General features: G+C 35.3%; 1 protein-coding gene across 2 annotated transcripts in view; it reads right to left on the minus strand.

Moving 5' to 3' along the window:
• gus (splA/ryanodine receptor domain and SOCS box containing gustavus) overlaps nucleotides 1-16,940 on the minus strand; it is a 243,094-nt gene that overhangs the window by 166,423 nt on the left and 59,731 nt on the right. For both annotated transcript variants that reach the window (XM_074176078.1, XM_074176077.1), the window contains one exon: nucleotides 15,903-15,950. The gene's annotated coding sequence lies outside the window, so the exon portion shown is untranslated. The remainder of the gene's footprint in view (nucleotides 1-15,902; nucleotides 15,951-16,940) is intronic.

Raw genomic sequence — 16,940 nt, forward strand, 5'->3', positions numbered from 1 at the left:
TATTAGAATAAAGGAAACAAGACTGTATGTCATTTATGAATACTAAAAACAACAGTGGACCCAGGTGTGAGCCCTGAGATACCCCTGAGGTAACCACGAAGGGCGTCGACTTGAATCCATTGATGCTAACAAGTTGACTACGATTAAATACATAAGAGGACAGCCACCTAAGAAGATCGCCCTGTACACCAATTCCAGCAAGTTTCGACATGAGTATGTTATGATCAACCTTGTCAAAAACCTTGCTGAAATCAGTATACAGTGAATCAACTTGTTCACGGCTGTCCAGTGCACTCGAGATATATTCGGTGTAAATGACTAAATTTGTTTCGATGGAACGTTTAGCGAAGGAACCATGTTGAATGTCACAGAGTGAGGTCTTTAAACTATAAAATAGTGAATCATAAATTATGCTTTCAAATACTTTACTGAAAATAGAGACTTTACTTATACCCCGATAGTTATTGACTAGATTTCTACTGCCTGAGTTTTTATATATCGGGACGAGAAGAGCCGTTTTCCAATGTTACACTTAGAATTCAAGTCTGCCAATTTGGATAGCTTTTGGAAGAAAAACAGAATACCCGGATTCAACAACTGAGGCCTTGAGGTGTTTGTGCGAGTTGATATTTTCATCAATGGCCAAGCAAAGAAATCGCTTAAATTTAGAAAATGACTTAATTCTCAATGTAGCAAACACGGAACCATGATGGAAAAAAATTGATTAATGAAAAACAAGCGCAACCTTCGCATTAGGAGTGACAAGTAGACGTAGGCTTTGATTTTTTGTTAATTTGTTTGTATTTATACAGTGTGGTACCTTTAACTGGAATGAATTCAGTAGAATTGTAGCAGAATGTTTCTTGCAAAATTCCTGAGACAGGTCGATTTTGTTTTCAAGAGAGATACATTTCTACATTCTAATGAACCAAATTACATGCAACCCTTACATAGGGTAGCTACCCCCTAATTTTATTCAAATAGCAATAAGGGTTGATTTGTATTAAATTTTAAAGACATATTATTTCTCTAAACAGCAGTGCTCGATTTTTAAAATTTCGTCCATTAGTTTCCGAGATACTGTCAATTTAATAATTTGCATAAAAAATTAGCATTTTTAAAATTATCCTCATGTCTTATGGAAAATGCGCATTTTTGAAGAAAATGTTCAAACAGGTCGATTTTGCCTTCAAGGGAGAAACATTTTAACAATGTAATAAATCAAATTACGTACACTCCTAAGCAGGGTAGCTACCCCTAGAAAATTATTAAATAGCAATAAAGGTTGGGTTGTAATGTGCTTTAGAAACAATTTATTTCCCTTAACAACAGTAATCGATTTTTAAAATTTGATCAAGGAGATTATAGTGAACTATCTAGTTTTACAATAAACATAAGGGTAACGGGTAAAAAAAATGATACAAATAAGATTTAATTTATTAGATGCTCAAAGTGTTCACCATGTACATGCTGTAGATGGATTGGCAGAAGAGGTGCAATTGAGTGGCCGGCAGGCTCTCCTGACCTTACCCCACTAGACTTTTTCTTATGGGGATACCTCAAAACCAAAATTTATGTAACGAAACCAGAAACCATACATGAACTCCAAGGACGCATCAGGCATGAAATCCGTCAAATACCTCCAGACATTTTGAAAAATGTAAGAAATGAATTTTACCATCGGCTTGGACTATGCCAGCATGTACTTGGTGAACACTTTGAGCATCTATTGAATTAAATCTTATTTGTACCATTTTTGTTAACCGTTACCCTTATGTTTATTGTAAAACTAGATAGTTCACTATAATCTCCTTGATCAAATTTTAAAAATCGATTACTGTTGTTAAGGGAAATGAATTGTTTCTAAAGCACATTACAACCCAACCTTTATTGCTATTTAATAATTTTCTAGGGGTAGCTACCCTGCTTAGGAGTGTACGTAATTTGATTTATCACATTGTTAAAATGTTTCTCCCTTGAAGGCAAAATCGACCTGTTTAAACATTTTCGTCAAAGCTGCGCATTTTTCATAAGACATGAGGATAATTTGAAAAATGCTAATTTTTTATGCAAATTATTAAATTGATAGTATCTCGGAAACTAATCGACGAAATTTTAAAAATCGAGCACTGCTGTTTAGAGGAATAATATGTCTTTAAAATTTAATACAAATCAACCCTTATTGCTATTTAAAAATTTTTAGGGGTAGCTACCCTATGTAAGGGATGCATGTAATTTGGTTCATTAGAATGTAGAAATGTATCTCTCTTGAAAACAAAATCGACCTGTCTCACGAATTTTGCAAGAAACATTCTGCTACAATTCTACTGAATTTATTCCAGTTAAAGGTACCACACTGTATGTACAAATTTTTACCAGTACTTATATGCTTTTTGTTAACATATTCTTAATAAATCTATCTTTATAAACTTTCTTGATTTTTACTGAGGTAGTTTTTTCATCCTTGTACGACCCCCCTACAGAAGCATCGCGACCCCCCAGGGGGTCGCAACCCACACGTTGAAAAACGGTGGGTCTTCCAATAACAATAAGTTGCTGATTTCGTGATGTTTTCCTTATAGAGGAAATCTTTATCCTAAATATTCTCAATTTTCCTTATACTTTCTGATATTTTCTAAACTGAGAAATTCAATAATATAAAAATTCAATGGAAAAGATATATGTTAATATAAGCTATTTACTAGCAACTGATTTCAAATTCCGATATTTTTCATCATGAACAAAAATTCCAAAATTGCTACTGAAGATCTGAAAAACCAATATTCTAATTTGCTCCAGAGTTCAAGAATCCTCTCATCATAACCCCTGTTACGCAGTCCACTGTAATCTGATACTCGGATCATTTGTAGCAATCATGAACATTAAGAAATCAAGGACGACATTTTGAAACAGTTTCGCACTAAATATATATAATTGGTCATATTGTTCAACGCGACAACCTTGATGCGTTATACCTTCGAATCTTGAAAAAGTTCCATTCATAATCAAGCTTTCACATAGTTTTACATGGTCTTTCATGTGGAACACTGCTCTAGGCCAGTCATTTCCAAAATAATATATCGGAAACTTCACTTACGGAAGTCTGATAATCCTATCTATTTCAAACCACTTTCTACTTGTATTTGTGGTTGATTGCCAATGAAACATTTTCGATGGTTTTGAACACAATTTACGACAGTTTAGTTGTTAGTCTGTAGAATGGCAAAAAGAATTATATCATTTATATCTCGGCACTTCTTTAACACCCAACTTGCAATTTTATATTTTTAATGGTTGTGAAAACGTTTCGGAGAAAAGAATTATAAAACTGTATTTCTCCCAGAACTTACTTCAATGTGTTTATAAAACAGCTTTAAATAAGAAATTGGAACCGTTTTATAAAACATCATAGTCTTTATTAATATTTTGTAAGGTCTTTTGTAAGGTTTTATAAACATTTCGGCAGTTATAGTATCATGATTCCGCCCCATAGCATTACTGTACCACCTCTGTATGTGTGGACTTCCTGGACGTGTCTCAAACGTTCATTATTTCCAGGTCGTCTCCACAGTCTTACTCGACGAGAATCTGGATGAAATCCAAATCTGGATTCGTCTGTAAACAAAACTGTGGCCCAATCATTTGCATCCCAGTTTTGATGTTCTTGACACCACTCTAATCTTCTACCGCGATTGCCTCTCGACAAAGGTGGACATCTAAGTGGCCTTCTGTTGTGGAGATCTGCTTCATGCAGTCGATTTCTGACAGTATCACGACCAATGGTTACCTGGTGCGTCTGCTGCAACACGTTAACCAACTCAGGTGCTGTGATTGTCGGTTGTCTTCTTGCGGTTAAGACCAAAAATCTGTCTTGAACTGCAGTTGTAGCGCGTCCTCGCCCTGGATGTTGTTCGGCTGGACTGCCAGTTTCACGGAAACGCCGCCACAATCGACTGATGACACTTTGGGAGACCCCCAAACGAAGAGCTACATCATTTTGTCGCATGCCACCTTGAAGAAGCCCTACAGCTCTATTCATCTCAGCCAATGGTAAGTGATGGCGTTCCATGTCAAAGCACAATATTTCCAGTTTAATTGCTGAGCAAGAACTGCATAGAATGTACAAACTCGACACTTTCAGATTATTCATTTTAGCCGAAAACCTACAGTTTGTAAAAAACTTGATGAAAGATTAGTTACCGTTTTTGCAGGCTTTATTCAACCCATAGAAATCTACAGGGTGGTCGAGTGTACCAATTTAATCGAAATTAAACGACCTCATGCATTTATTTTTATGATATTTAGTAAGTTATAAAAATATCCCTAGACTTTTCCGATGTGTGTAAATATGCTCCAGAAAAGTTACAGCCCTTCCGTCGACTTACCGGGGCAATATTAAAGGAAATAATTTGTTACAGATACTTTTTTCTGAGCCAACCTGAGCCAACACACTGGGAATGGTTACTGGTCTATAATTATCAATTATAAGGGGGTTAGTTTTCTTGTATGAGGGAATTATTTTTCCAATTTTAGTGAGTCTGGAAAAGTTCCGTCCTTAACAGATTTATCGATTATGAATGGCAGTGGTTAACATATGAATTATGCTATAGATTTAATCATTTCTGTAGTAAAGCACTGCATTCTGATATAATTTTTATAACCTGATAATATCAGATATATTATTTACATATTTATAAACATTTCGGCAGTTATAGTATTTCCAATACCAATTGGAACAGCGCAGAGAAGGAATTCCCTCCTCGACATAGGCGTCGTCATATTATTTTTCAATGGTAGTTTTTCAGTTACTTATTCTTACAATCATAGCAATTCATCACCCCATGAAAAAGTTATCTCAACTGAATTTTTCCACCATGGGTAATTATGAAGAACTTCGAAATTTAAGGTAGTTGATTTCCGAGTCGAAAACACTAAAGTACAATGAAAACACAAATAATCACACTGAATTCTCGTCAAACATATATTTACAAAATAATAGAGGCCAACAAAATTGCTAGAAAAATCAAAATTCTTCTTCGCTATATTCGGATGAGGTGGAATCATCATCGGGTTGAATAACGATCGGATTTATGGAACTTTGCACATAATATTTGTTCTCTTCTTTGATAACGTGGGCCACACAGTTCTTCCACATATCACTATTACCTACTTCATTCACTACTCGCCTTATATTGTCAAGTAGTACAGCATTCAAAGTCGGTGACTGATTACATTTCCGCAAGCTTTCTTTCAATGTGGCCCAAACCATTTCAATTGAATTGAACACACAATAGTATGGAGGCAAACGTAAGAGAATATGACCACGTGTTTCACACATCGAATCAATAATATACTCTTTTTTGAAATTGCGTTGTTTTATGGTCACCAGTAATACCTTTTTCGTTGGAATCTTTTAGGGTATTTTCATGTCATGATTTCGCATGAAATCAACAATATCTGTTTTTTGTGTTATTGTTTGGTATTGTAGTCAATAACCGAGAATGATACGAAGCGTTATCCATAACAATAACCGAGTTTGGAGAAATATTTGGGAGAAGCTGCTCACTGAACCAGGTTTCGAATGAAGCCACAGTCATATCTTCGTGGTAATCAGCAAACGAATCTTTTATATTTTTGGCCGACAGAAGCAAAGCGTTAGGTACGAAACCACTTTCATTCCCGGCATGCAAAATTATAACACGTTTTCCGCTTGAAAAAGGTGTGTTCAAAGCACCATACTTGGTTTCGTCTACCCAGCCATATTTGACAACATCATGGGTGTGTCAAACCAAGTTTCGTCGAGATAGATTATATGTCTGCTGGATTCTCGGTAGCTTTTCATTCGCCTCAAATATTCTTGTCGGAGTTGAACAATGCGTGTCGATTCCATTATGACCATCCGATTGTTCAATTATTTATATTTGAAACCACAAGACAATAAGACACCTCGTAGAGTTTCTAAAGATTTGTAATTGTAATCGGGATAGTCGAGTAATTTATACCAAATCATTTCCAAGGTTGGTACTTCATTTTTTTGGTATATACCATAAATTGTTCGCCGAATCACATCTTTTGTAGCACCATCAACGTTTGCGAATTTTTAATTCCTTTGTTTTCTTTTCATTGCATGGTCAATGACATCCCCTATTTTAATGACTCGAAGAACTGTCGAACGAGATAGTTTCGTTAACTCGCATATTCTATTCAAAATAACATTCTGTGAAGTGTGACAGTTTTCCTTCTTCAAGCATTCATGAATATTTAAAATTACTCGCTGAACTTGAACATGTAAGTCCCTATTTTCAAATTCCGGATCCCTGTCGATTGACACAGATTCCTCACACGTAATGTTATCATTTGTTTCAAAAGGTCTCCAGAAAGCCATATTGATGAAAGTATCCGCTTTTTAATCTATTGTTGACGAATTAATTTGCAGGTAGTGGTTCCACTAGTTGATTACCGAAAAATCAATTAGGATAATCATCATTTAACAAACAAAGTCCACATCGGACCAAAAAACTTTATGTATATAAACAGCTAACCCTTGTCTTTAGATTCAGTATCAATTTGATTCTCCTGAAGATGCTAAACTTGTTAGCGAAACGCACGTCGAGTGCAAAAATATCAGTTTGATGTTAGGGTAATTGATCTCTAGAAAATGTTTTCAAAAATTGGTTTGCGAAACCATTCACTACCTCACCTAACCCCACGAAGAAATATTGTGAAACGGACAAAAAATTAGTATTCAGCCAGTCCAGCTAGCCGAGCCTTTATTCCTCAACTACATTTGATAGCACGTTTACCAACTATCTGGGCGACTAGGGGCCACAGGCAAGAAATGTTTATTACTGTACTCTTATTTTTATTGCCGTTCCAATTGGGAATGGATAGACTATACTATAAAATGTTTCTAACACTATTCGTAAAGAACCCTATAAAATAAATGAAATACAATTTTATAACAGTTTTTTAGTAATTCCAAGTGAGCTTTATGAAATATAATGCAGCCAAAAACGACAACGATAAAATAAAAAATTGTTCAAAATATTTTTTGAAGGCGCAAGAAGTAATTTTGTATTGAAGCGTGATTTTTAGTTTTTTGAACTATATTTATTTTTCATTTTTTAGTTTCGTATGCTATTAAAGCGTGTTTTTTAGATTTTTTAAACTATATTTATTTTATCTAAACTTCGGGATCATTCAGCCGTATATTTTTTAGAAAAATTACCATTGATATTTTCCGATTCCGGAGAGGGCTGCTTGTGCGCAAAGGAGGGTTACAAATAAGGCAGCAGACGCGCGAGTTATTAAAAAAAATCAATTTTTGAAATGAAGAAATACATGTAAAGTGAGTTCGAATTATATCAAGGAGGTTGTGTACAGCGCCATCTGCCCGCGAATAGATCAAGCAATAAAGTCATCATATCGAAGAGGTTACGTACAGCGTCTTCTGCCCGCAAATAGATCAAGCAATTATGTCGAAAATTCTGTCAAATACAGATCCCGATCTTGAGAGTTACAAAAACATCTTTTTTAAATCTGTGTTTCCGTTAATCAGCTGTCGCACCCCTACGAACGACAACCCTCAGAATTCGAAACTTGTGCGAGGTACGGATTAATGAGGTCTTACCTTTTAACGTGTGATTCCTAACATACATACATACATACAGGTTAAGCTAATAAAAGCGTGTTAATTAATAAAATGATAGAAAAGGCAGTGAAAATTCAATATAATGTACCTGCAATCAAAACTGTTATCTGCGGTACTGTCAATATGAATTTGTGCAGTCATAAGGAGCAATTGAATACTAAAATATGTGGTTCAAGGTTGAATGAATATATTTTTAATTTAATCGTAGAAAAAATATAGTGTACTTACTACTCGTGCAGATAACCTGTTCTAAATTCGAGTTTTAACCACAAATTGCACACATCGTGTGGAATAAGTTACTTTCTTCACATCACATTATGGTATTTGATGTGCAAACTTTACATTAATAAAATTATTTTAGGTGCGAATTTTACACCTTGGCAAATTTTGTACTGACGTAGATTTATTAATTTTTTATATTGTGAGACGTTAATACTTTCATTTATTGACAGTCTTTTGCAGGACAAACCGTGGGATTCCATATTTGATTCGATTAGGGTCAGTTCGCAATCCTCCATATCAGCACTTTCAATCAAACTCGTGTACCTCCTCATCATAGTTAATTCAGTGTAGTCTGTAAATTATGCATTAGTGTACATGATCTTGTCACATCCAAATTGGAATTGGTGAGCAAGTTGGAACACGGATATCCCATTATTATACAGTTCGGGAAATGATTTCGTCATTGTCCAAGTAAATTGAGACGTAGTGGAATCACAGACATATTCGCATATTCCAGTTTCAGTTACATGTTACAGTTGGATGTTTGCTGAACTGAAAATATCACAACAGAATCAATCCACCTTCAAGTAGATATATTTTCGCGTCAAAGATATCGGACCAAAGGCAAGTTCGAACTCAGGACACTGCGGTCAAATGTATCGTGGTACGCTACGTAGGTTTTGTATTTGAGTTTCAATCAAATATTCCTTTATTGCCCTTTTTGGGCACTTGATTTAGCTTTATGAATGCTTTGTCTCTTCGAGTTGACAGCTGTATTTTCACCATTTCCTGATTGTGAATCTCATTTAAAAATTTTCTTTTTCAAGGTCTCCAGGACTCAAACTTTACTACAATATCAACACTGCTTATTCAAGATGCAGGAAGGAGTTATGTGAGAAAACAAATCTGGGAATCAATTCTGAAGCAGCATCTTCAGGAACCTAAAAAGTTTTTTAACAAAACTGGTCTGTGAGAAGTTTCCGCTATACTGCTATCACTGCTTCTACTACTATTACCATTGGAAGTGAGAACAATGGTACAGAACAACGTACCAAAAGGGTTAGCAAGGTTTCAAATTATTGAAAAATGGTAACAATCTAGGAAGATAGACGATGGAAAGGGCAACTGGACAAAAAGACTGATAAGAGACATAGAACCATGGATGAACAGAATATGGGGAAAGGTGACTAATGCTTATGTTTTGAAGAACAGAGACGAAACGCAGAAATGACGACAGGAGAATTATCACCGGAAAACTTGATAGGGAAGATGCTCAAAAATTAAGAAAACTGGAAAGACGTTAACAAACTCTCCAAGAACAACCAGACAAAGTGAAGGAAAAAAGTAAATGAAATGAAGCACTAAAGAAAAAGGGAGAGTCCTGAGCCATAACTATAGTCTGCTATTCCGAAGTAATGCCGAGGGCGGTTCCAGAGTAGTGATTTTTAGTCGGTAAGAATCCAACACTATCTGGTGACAAGGCGACCAGGTGTCTTTCGAAGATTTTTTCACTCGCGGAAAAAAATTACTATTACTATTACTTCTAATATTATTATACAGGGTTTTACTTTTCATGTAGCCTTGTCACTCAACCAGATTTCGCAATGGTAACTATCTCGTAATGAACTGAGTTTGCTCAACCTTTCTGCTCATTTTCTATCATCATATTTATGAACTTATTTTATGCTTCTTATTGCAACTGCTCTATTGTAGTTGTATAGGTTTCATTATATCTGCATCCACATTCAGTGTTCTGAAGATGTTTTTATTTAGTACTCTATTTATGAGATAGAAGACCCAGGAACTGAAGGTGAGCCACCATAAACAACGATGTGTTTTCGCTGAATGGTCTCTGGAGCAGTTGGCAACTGACCCCAATTTTCATCGAAATATCATATTCAGCGATAAGGCCCGTTTCTGGATGAATGGGTACGTGAACGAACAAAATTGCCGAACTTAAGAAGATACCAGTCAACATGAGATCCACGAGTGTTCAATGCATCCCGAGAAAGTCACTGTTTGGTGTGGATTCTGGGTTGGCGGTGTCGTCGGTCCATATTTCTTTGAGAACGATGGGCACTATAGGTCGATGATTATCAATGTATTTTGGACTTATGATGCACTGTTTGGATTTCGTGTAGTAATGACTATTACTGGAGTTTTTTCCCAACACCAAATCGTTATTTCTAACACCTCGACAAGTGTTTCGATCACCAAGTGATCATCTTCAAAGAGGAAGATTAAAACTAGAAACACCATCTAGGTGTACCACGAATACAGGTATACCAACCTAAATTAGTTTTAAAATTTTGCCTTATCTATTATTTTACAATATATGTTTATATAAAACAATTTTCAGCTATAAAAAAATTAATTTCACAATATTACCTATCCAAATTCATTTTTGCAATGTGTCCTTATGTAGTAATCAGTAAACCCAACAACATTATTTTATTTTAACAAGCTATATAGTTATGCTCTTTGGTATAGGTCCGTCATCATTATTCATACTATTATTGTGTTTACTTATTTCTACACTCTCATAGGCATCTAGTTGCCTGTTGTTGTTAACTTGTCTAACTAATCTTAATGAACTGAAGTCTCTGGAATGGTTTTGTTGCAAAATATGATTTTTCAGGTCTTCCATATTTTAAGTGTCCTATGTGTTCCTTATATCTTACTTCAATAGAACTTTTTGTCTGTCCATAATATATTGCATAGCAGTTCTTACATTCAATTTCCTAAATTCCAGACTTTTTAGATTCTCGACTTTGTCTTTTGAATTTCCCAAAAGCCTCTGTAGTGTATGACTTGTTTTAAAAACCACCTTCATACCTAGTTCCTTGAAAATCTTCCCAGAATTTCTCGTATATTGGTGGTATGGAACTGAGATGTATTTATCTTGGTTTTTGTCCTTTCTGAAATTCGAGATTTCGTTCATTCTCAAACCTAAACTTCTTCCTTATTATGTCAACGACAATACCCCTCGAGAAACCGTTAGTGGCTGCTACTTCCTGTATTGTACGTCTTTCTTTTGTGTGTTAGAGGAAAGTCAAAAGACGATGCACTAAAAAATTCAACCCAGCACGTTAGTGCTGTCTACAGTGATGCGAACTATCAGGAATATACCTGTACGTGCTTGTTTCTTTTCTAAATATATCGTATTGTACCCCTCCATATTGGCTCCTCATTACCAAAACGTCAAGAAATGGTAGTTGTCCCTTATTTTCTAACTCATACGTGAATTTTATTGATGGACATGAAAATATCATCCACGTACCTTAGCCAAATCTTAGGAAAATATTTCGACTTTTCTTAGGTTTCCATTTCGAATCTGCTCATGAACAGGTCTGCCGGGTAGGGGGTCAAGGGGTTTCCCATGGCCGTTCCTTCCTGTTGTTTCCATGAAATCCCGACTTTCAGAAAGGACAAAAATAAATATAAATACATCTCAGTTCCATACCACCAATATTCGAGGAACTTTGGAAAGATTTTCAAGGAACTAGGTATGAAGGTGGTTTTATACACTACAGAGCCTTTTGGGAAATCCAAAAGACAACGTCGAGAATTCGGAAAAGTCTGGATTTTACGAAATTGAATGTAAGGACTGCGATGCAAAATATTATGGACAGACAAAAAGATCTATTGAAGTAAGATATAAGGAACACATGGCACACTTAAAATATGGAAGACCTGAAAAATCAGCAGTCGCCCATCATATTTTGCAACAAAACCATTCCATAGACTTCAGTTCATTAAGATTAGTTAGACAAGTTAACAACAACAAGCAACTAGATGCCTATGAGAGTGTAGAAATAAGTAAACACAATAATATTATGAATAACATTGACGGACCTATACCAAAGAGCATACTATATAGCTTGTTAAAATAAAATAATGTTGTTGGGTTTACTGATTACTACAAAAGGACATATTGCAAAAATAAATTTGTACAGGCAATATTGTGAAATTAATTTTTATATAGCTGAAAATTGTTTTATATAAACATATATTGTAAAATAATAGTTAAGGCTAAATTGTAAAATTAATTTAGGTTGCTATACCTGTATGGGTGGTACGCCTGGATGGTTTACCTGTATGGGATACCATTATAGCATAAATAGGGTTACCTCGCATTAGTTTCTAGTTTTAATCTTCCTCTTTGAAGATGATCACTTGGTGATCGAAACACGTGTCGAGGTGTTAAAAATAACGATTTGGTGTTGGGAAAAAACTCCAGTAATATTTTTTAACTTCTTTTGGCCTGAATTGGATATCTGATGTATTTAACAAGACGGCGCTACGTGCCACACAGCTCATGCCACATTGGATTTTCTACACTGGGGAGTTTAGGGCATGATCTTCTCACAGGGAGGTGATGTGAGCTGACCACCAAGATCGTGCGATTTGGCCCCGTTAGACTTCTTCTTGTGGGGATTTCTTAAGTCGCAGCTGTGTGCGCATAAGTCACAAAATACAGCGGTCCTCAAAGCCAACATCGAGCCATCGGTCAAATCCAGCGTGATTTCGAGTAAGGCAAACGCTTTTTCTAATGAATTGCTGAGAAATCAACACCAGCCCAGTCAACTATTTGCTAGAAAGTACTCCACATGTTTAATTAGCTCAACAAAAACGACAAGGCTGACAGAAGATTGATAACATCTTGGTTGATTGGTTCATGCAGAATGAGCTGATGAACCGGCTTTTGACATTAACGCATAACCGAAGACAAAGCCATTCAAAATGTAAATGAAGTCACTGCAGAAGAGAAAAATATGCTAGGTTTCGTTTGCTCAAGCCTTCGTATAAAGTAGGAACTGAATTACAAAATTTTTTGACTTCACCTTAGCAGATGTCGAACACGTTCCGTTTTCCGTACCTTTTCTGAGTGAATAGAAACCTATAGAATGTGCCCATCGAAGATTCAAAAGAACTGAACATTTAGCAGCTAACAACTACAGCTAATCCGTTCTGTACCGCTCCAAGAACTATTTAGTACAAATTTTGAAATAGCGTCTTCACTTTGAATTGTGTAATGAGTGCCCACAAAACTCAGGAATACCTAGAACTCCATTGCCAGGTAACAATGAATGGCAAGCACGTAAAATACCCATAAAAGACCAGCAGGGTCTGCTGGTAAAACTATATTGATCGGTTGATGTCATCTGTATGTTAGTAAAGAAATAGAAACAAATCAGGTAATTCAATATCATAATTTTATACAGTGCATTTCTTTAATGTCTCCCCCCCTTTTATTTTTGAACGGGTCAACTAAAAAATTGAAATTTGGGATAATGAAATTAATGCATAAATACTTTATTTTGAAGTGAAATTGACAGATGAAACTTTTAAGATAGCGACTGAGCGCCATCTGGAAAAAAAATTAATGGAAAAGGGGGTCTTGTGACACATCTTTTTGAAGATCTTGACAAATGCTTCACAATTCTAGAATATAATGTCAATACCTTCAAATACTACAAAATGACACCGCACAAACATTCGCGAAGGAATAAATACACTGTTCAGGATTTACTACCATCTCACTAATTACTTGCACTTGCTGCCATTCCGAAATGCACGGATGACCTGGGGCTTTTTGTTATGTACACTATCGGTAGTTGTGAATTTGGATACAAGTTCCCTCAAATAGTTTCTACAGATAGGACGATTCGGAAAACGTTCATTGAAAATTTTTTCGGTCTCGTGAAAGTTACGCGTCGCACCGTAAATAAAAATCGCTTCAATTTTTTCTTTCAATGGACGAGAATTGACCATTTTAGAGATTGTTGACGTGGTACCTTTCTACTGGTAAAACCGAATACTAAATGAGAATATTATAACTGAACGATGATGTTAATTGTCGCGCTCACATTTTTTGTCGTTTTTATAAACAAAAAATAATTTAACGAACCTCATCGGGTTGTTGGAATTGCCAGATGGCAGATATTAAGGAATATTTCTAGAAATATCGATATTGATGTGTTTGTCTTCAGCAAATTAATAAATGTTTCGCCATTTTGTAGTAGGTGAAGATATATTGACTTCATATTCTAAGGTTGTGAAGTATTCGTCAGGAGCTTCAAAACGATGTGTCACAAGACCCCCTTTCCATTTAATTGGCGCTCAGTCGCTATCTTAAAAGTTTCATCTGTCAATTTCACTTCAAAATAAAGTATTCATGCATTTTGAGTTGACCCGTTCAAAAATTAAAAGGAGGAGGCATTAAAGAAATCTGTTTAAAAAAATCTGTTTAAAATCTGTTTTTCCGTTAACCAGCTGTCGCACCTCTACGAACGACAACCCTCAGAAGTCGAAACTCGTGCGAGCTAAGGATTAACGAGGTCTTACCTTTTAACGTGTGATTCCTAACACGGGTTGGACGGTAGCAAGTGAAGATCGATCGTTCAGACTAGGGCTTGAACCACCGACCAACACGGCAGTCAATTCGAGTGAGTGAACAAAGCACCCACGCCGAATCGCTTGGCTACCGACTGACTATATGCACTATATGTATATGAAATGAAAAAAAAAACTTGCATGTACATGATGTCGAATACAGGACCTACTACCTCCCAATAGAAACTACGCTCAACATAATTTGGTTAAATGTTATGGAATTACATCAGTTCCTTATGATGTGAAACTAGGTGTTCCACAAGGGTCTGTTCTGGGTCCATTGTTATTCTTGACTTTTATCAATGTCTTGCCTGAATTCATATCAGATTGTCACATAACTATGTACGCTGACGATACTACAATCACTGTTTCTGGAAAAAATGAGAACGAATTATCGATGAAAATTGATTTAGTTATTGACGAATTCAGTAGTTGGTGTCAACGTAATAAAGTGATTTTAAATGAATCTAAGTCAGTGCTGATGAAAACATTTGTTAGGAGGGATTTCTGTTGTAATTTATTCACTTTGAATGACATAAAAATATCAAAAAAAGTTGATTTTCTTGGAACTATTTTAGATGAGAATCTCACCTGGAGAAGTCACATACAAAAAGTGTGCAGTAAACTCAATTCCGCTTATTATTCGATCAAACAGATTGCTTAGATAGGTTTGGTTTACTAAATGTTTACTTTGCGAATGCATACTCCCACATTAGTTTTAACACAATGGCTTGGGGATGTGCAAAGGAATTTTCTAGAGTTTTCATCTCTCAAAAACGACTGATAATATTGATTGGGGTACCAAGAAAGTTGAAGAACCGTTTTCAAAAGAGAACGCTTGTTGACTGCACTCGCAATTTATATAATGAAATGTGTCATTTTTGTGCACAGGAACCTTGACTTGTATATAACGAACTTGAGCATTCACGGTCGTGATACTCGCCATGCTACTGCTCTGAGGGTCCCTTCACATAAGAGGGATCATTTCAAAAAATCTCCATTATATAATGCCATAAATTTTTATAACTGACTGCCACTTTCTATAAAGAGGTTGAATTCTTCAACTTTGTTCAGTAAGAAAGTTAAAAACTTATTACTGGACAAATGTTACTACAGTCATAAGGAATATGTAGAGGATTCTTTCACAGAAGAATAATAAGATATATAATCGTTCTAAATTTTCACTTGCTGTTTTGCTTTAGTTTCAGTGTTCTGACTGGCGATTTTATCGTTTTTTTTTAAATATGTGTGGTACATTTTTGTGAATATATGTAATGTATATATGTAAATATATACATATGTATATTTATTTGACTACGGCAAGCAAAATTGCCACATTTTTTAATTAGCATTTTATATATCTATATGTACCTATACCTTTGTATATGCAAATATTAATTTTTATTCAAGCTTTGATTCCATAATTTTATTCATAAGTGACGTACTGTTTTTTATAAATACCATATATACGCCTACCATATATACGCTATGTATCACAAATGGTGAATAAATATTATTATTATTAATTATTTATTTGTTGAAATGTTACTAGTAACTACTATGAGTTGATGAATACAGTCACTGTTGTGGTCGAGCGATTGTTGAAAAATGAATAGTCATGATCCCCACTCACCTATCGCTTTTCTGGAACAAACCATCTAATCCAATCGTTGCTCATCTTCTGAAACAAAAAAAAAGCATGTCCTTACTGCACTCGCATGAAAAAACAATGGAAATGAATAAATGGGAATAATCAATACACCATTCAAATGATGAGCGTCAACCAAGGTTAGAATTACCTAAGGAAATTGGCCAATTCACTGATTTGAATAGTCGAAGGTTATGAACAATCGAATCATTTTTATGGCAGGTGTAGCAGAATATGTAATGAATGGAATCGAACAGGAAATGAGGTCAATAAATCGATTTTTTTCCAGTCAAATCAATCTTATTTTGCTGAAAGTATAAGTATTCATTATCTTTTATGATTTATGACTATCTGATTGGAAACCAAATTGTAACGATGAATCAAAGCTATTTATTGCCACTTCAGGGGTACCTCAAGGCTCACATCTAGGATATATCTTTTCTATTATTTATCCCAATGCTGCATCAGAAAGGCTTTGTTTTTCATCTCTACTTCTCACCTCGGTATTTTCTTTTCTTTATCTCTATTGACACGGTACAATGACAATGCCAATCATTATTAATCAACAGAAGTGATATGATTTCAGCATTTTCAATGAGAAGTCAAGAACATCCTTGAACATCTTGAAATCCTGGCCAGGAATCAAAAACAAAAATGGGAAAGCACGACACAGGTGACTTGTTCATATCCAAAGAGTGAACAAAATCGATATTTGCGAAGGCAGTGGAAAGAACGTCTTCACAACTCCCAATTATCCATAATCCACCAACTGGTCTTCAAAACTTACCAAGCAATCAGCCTGGTAAGCTGATTGCTTGGTAAGTTTCCACCAATTGCTCTCAAAACTTACCAAGCAATCAGCTTGGTAAGTTAGGTATGTTTCGAAATTTCATTTCGAAATATTCATTCTCGTATAATTTCGTGACATTATCAGAACTTTTGAATAACCTTCTCAGTCTGAACAATGAGGGATAAGGAATAATAATTGTCTTTCATTATCTTAAAATCTTCTTCTCGCAAACC

Source organism: Leptinotarsa decemlineata, unplaced genomic scaffold, assembly GCF_025532065.1.
Source record: "Leptinotarsa decemlineata unplaced genomic scaffold, Ldec_3_MD MMD2_tig00001393_RagTag_RagTag, whole genome shotgun sequence".
Classification (NCBI taxonomy): Eukaryota; Metazoa; Arthropoda; class Insecta; order Coleoptera; family Chrysomelidae; genus Leptinotarsa; species Leptinotarsa decemlineata.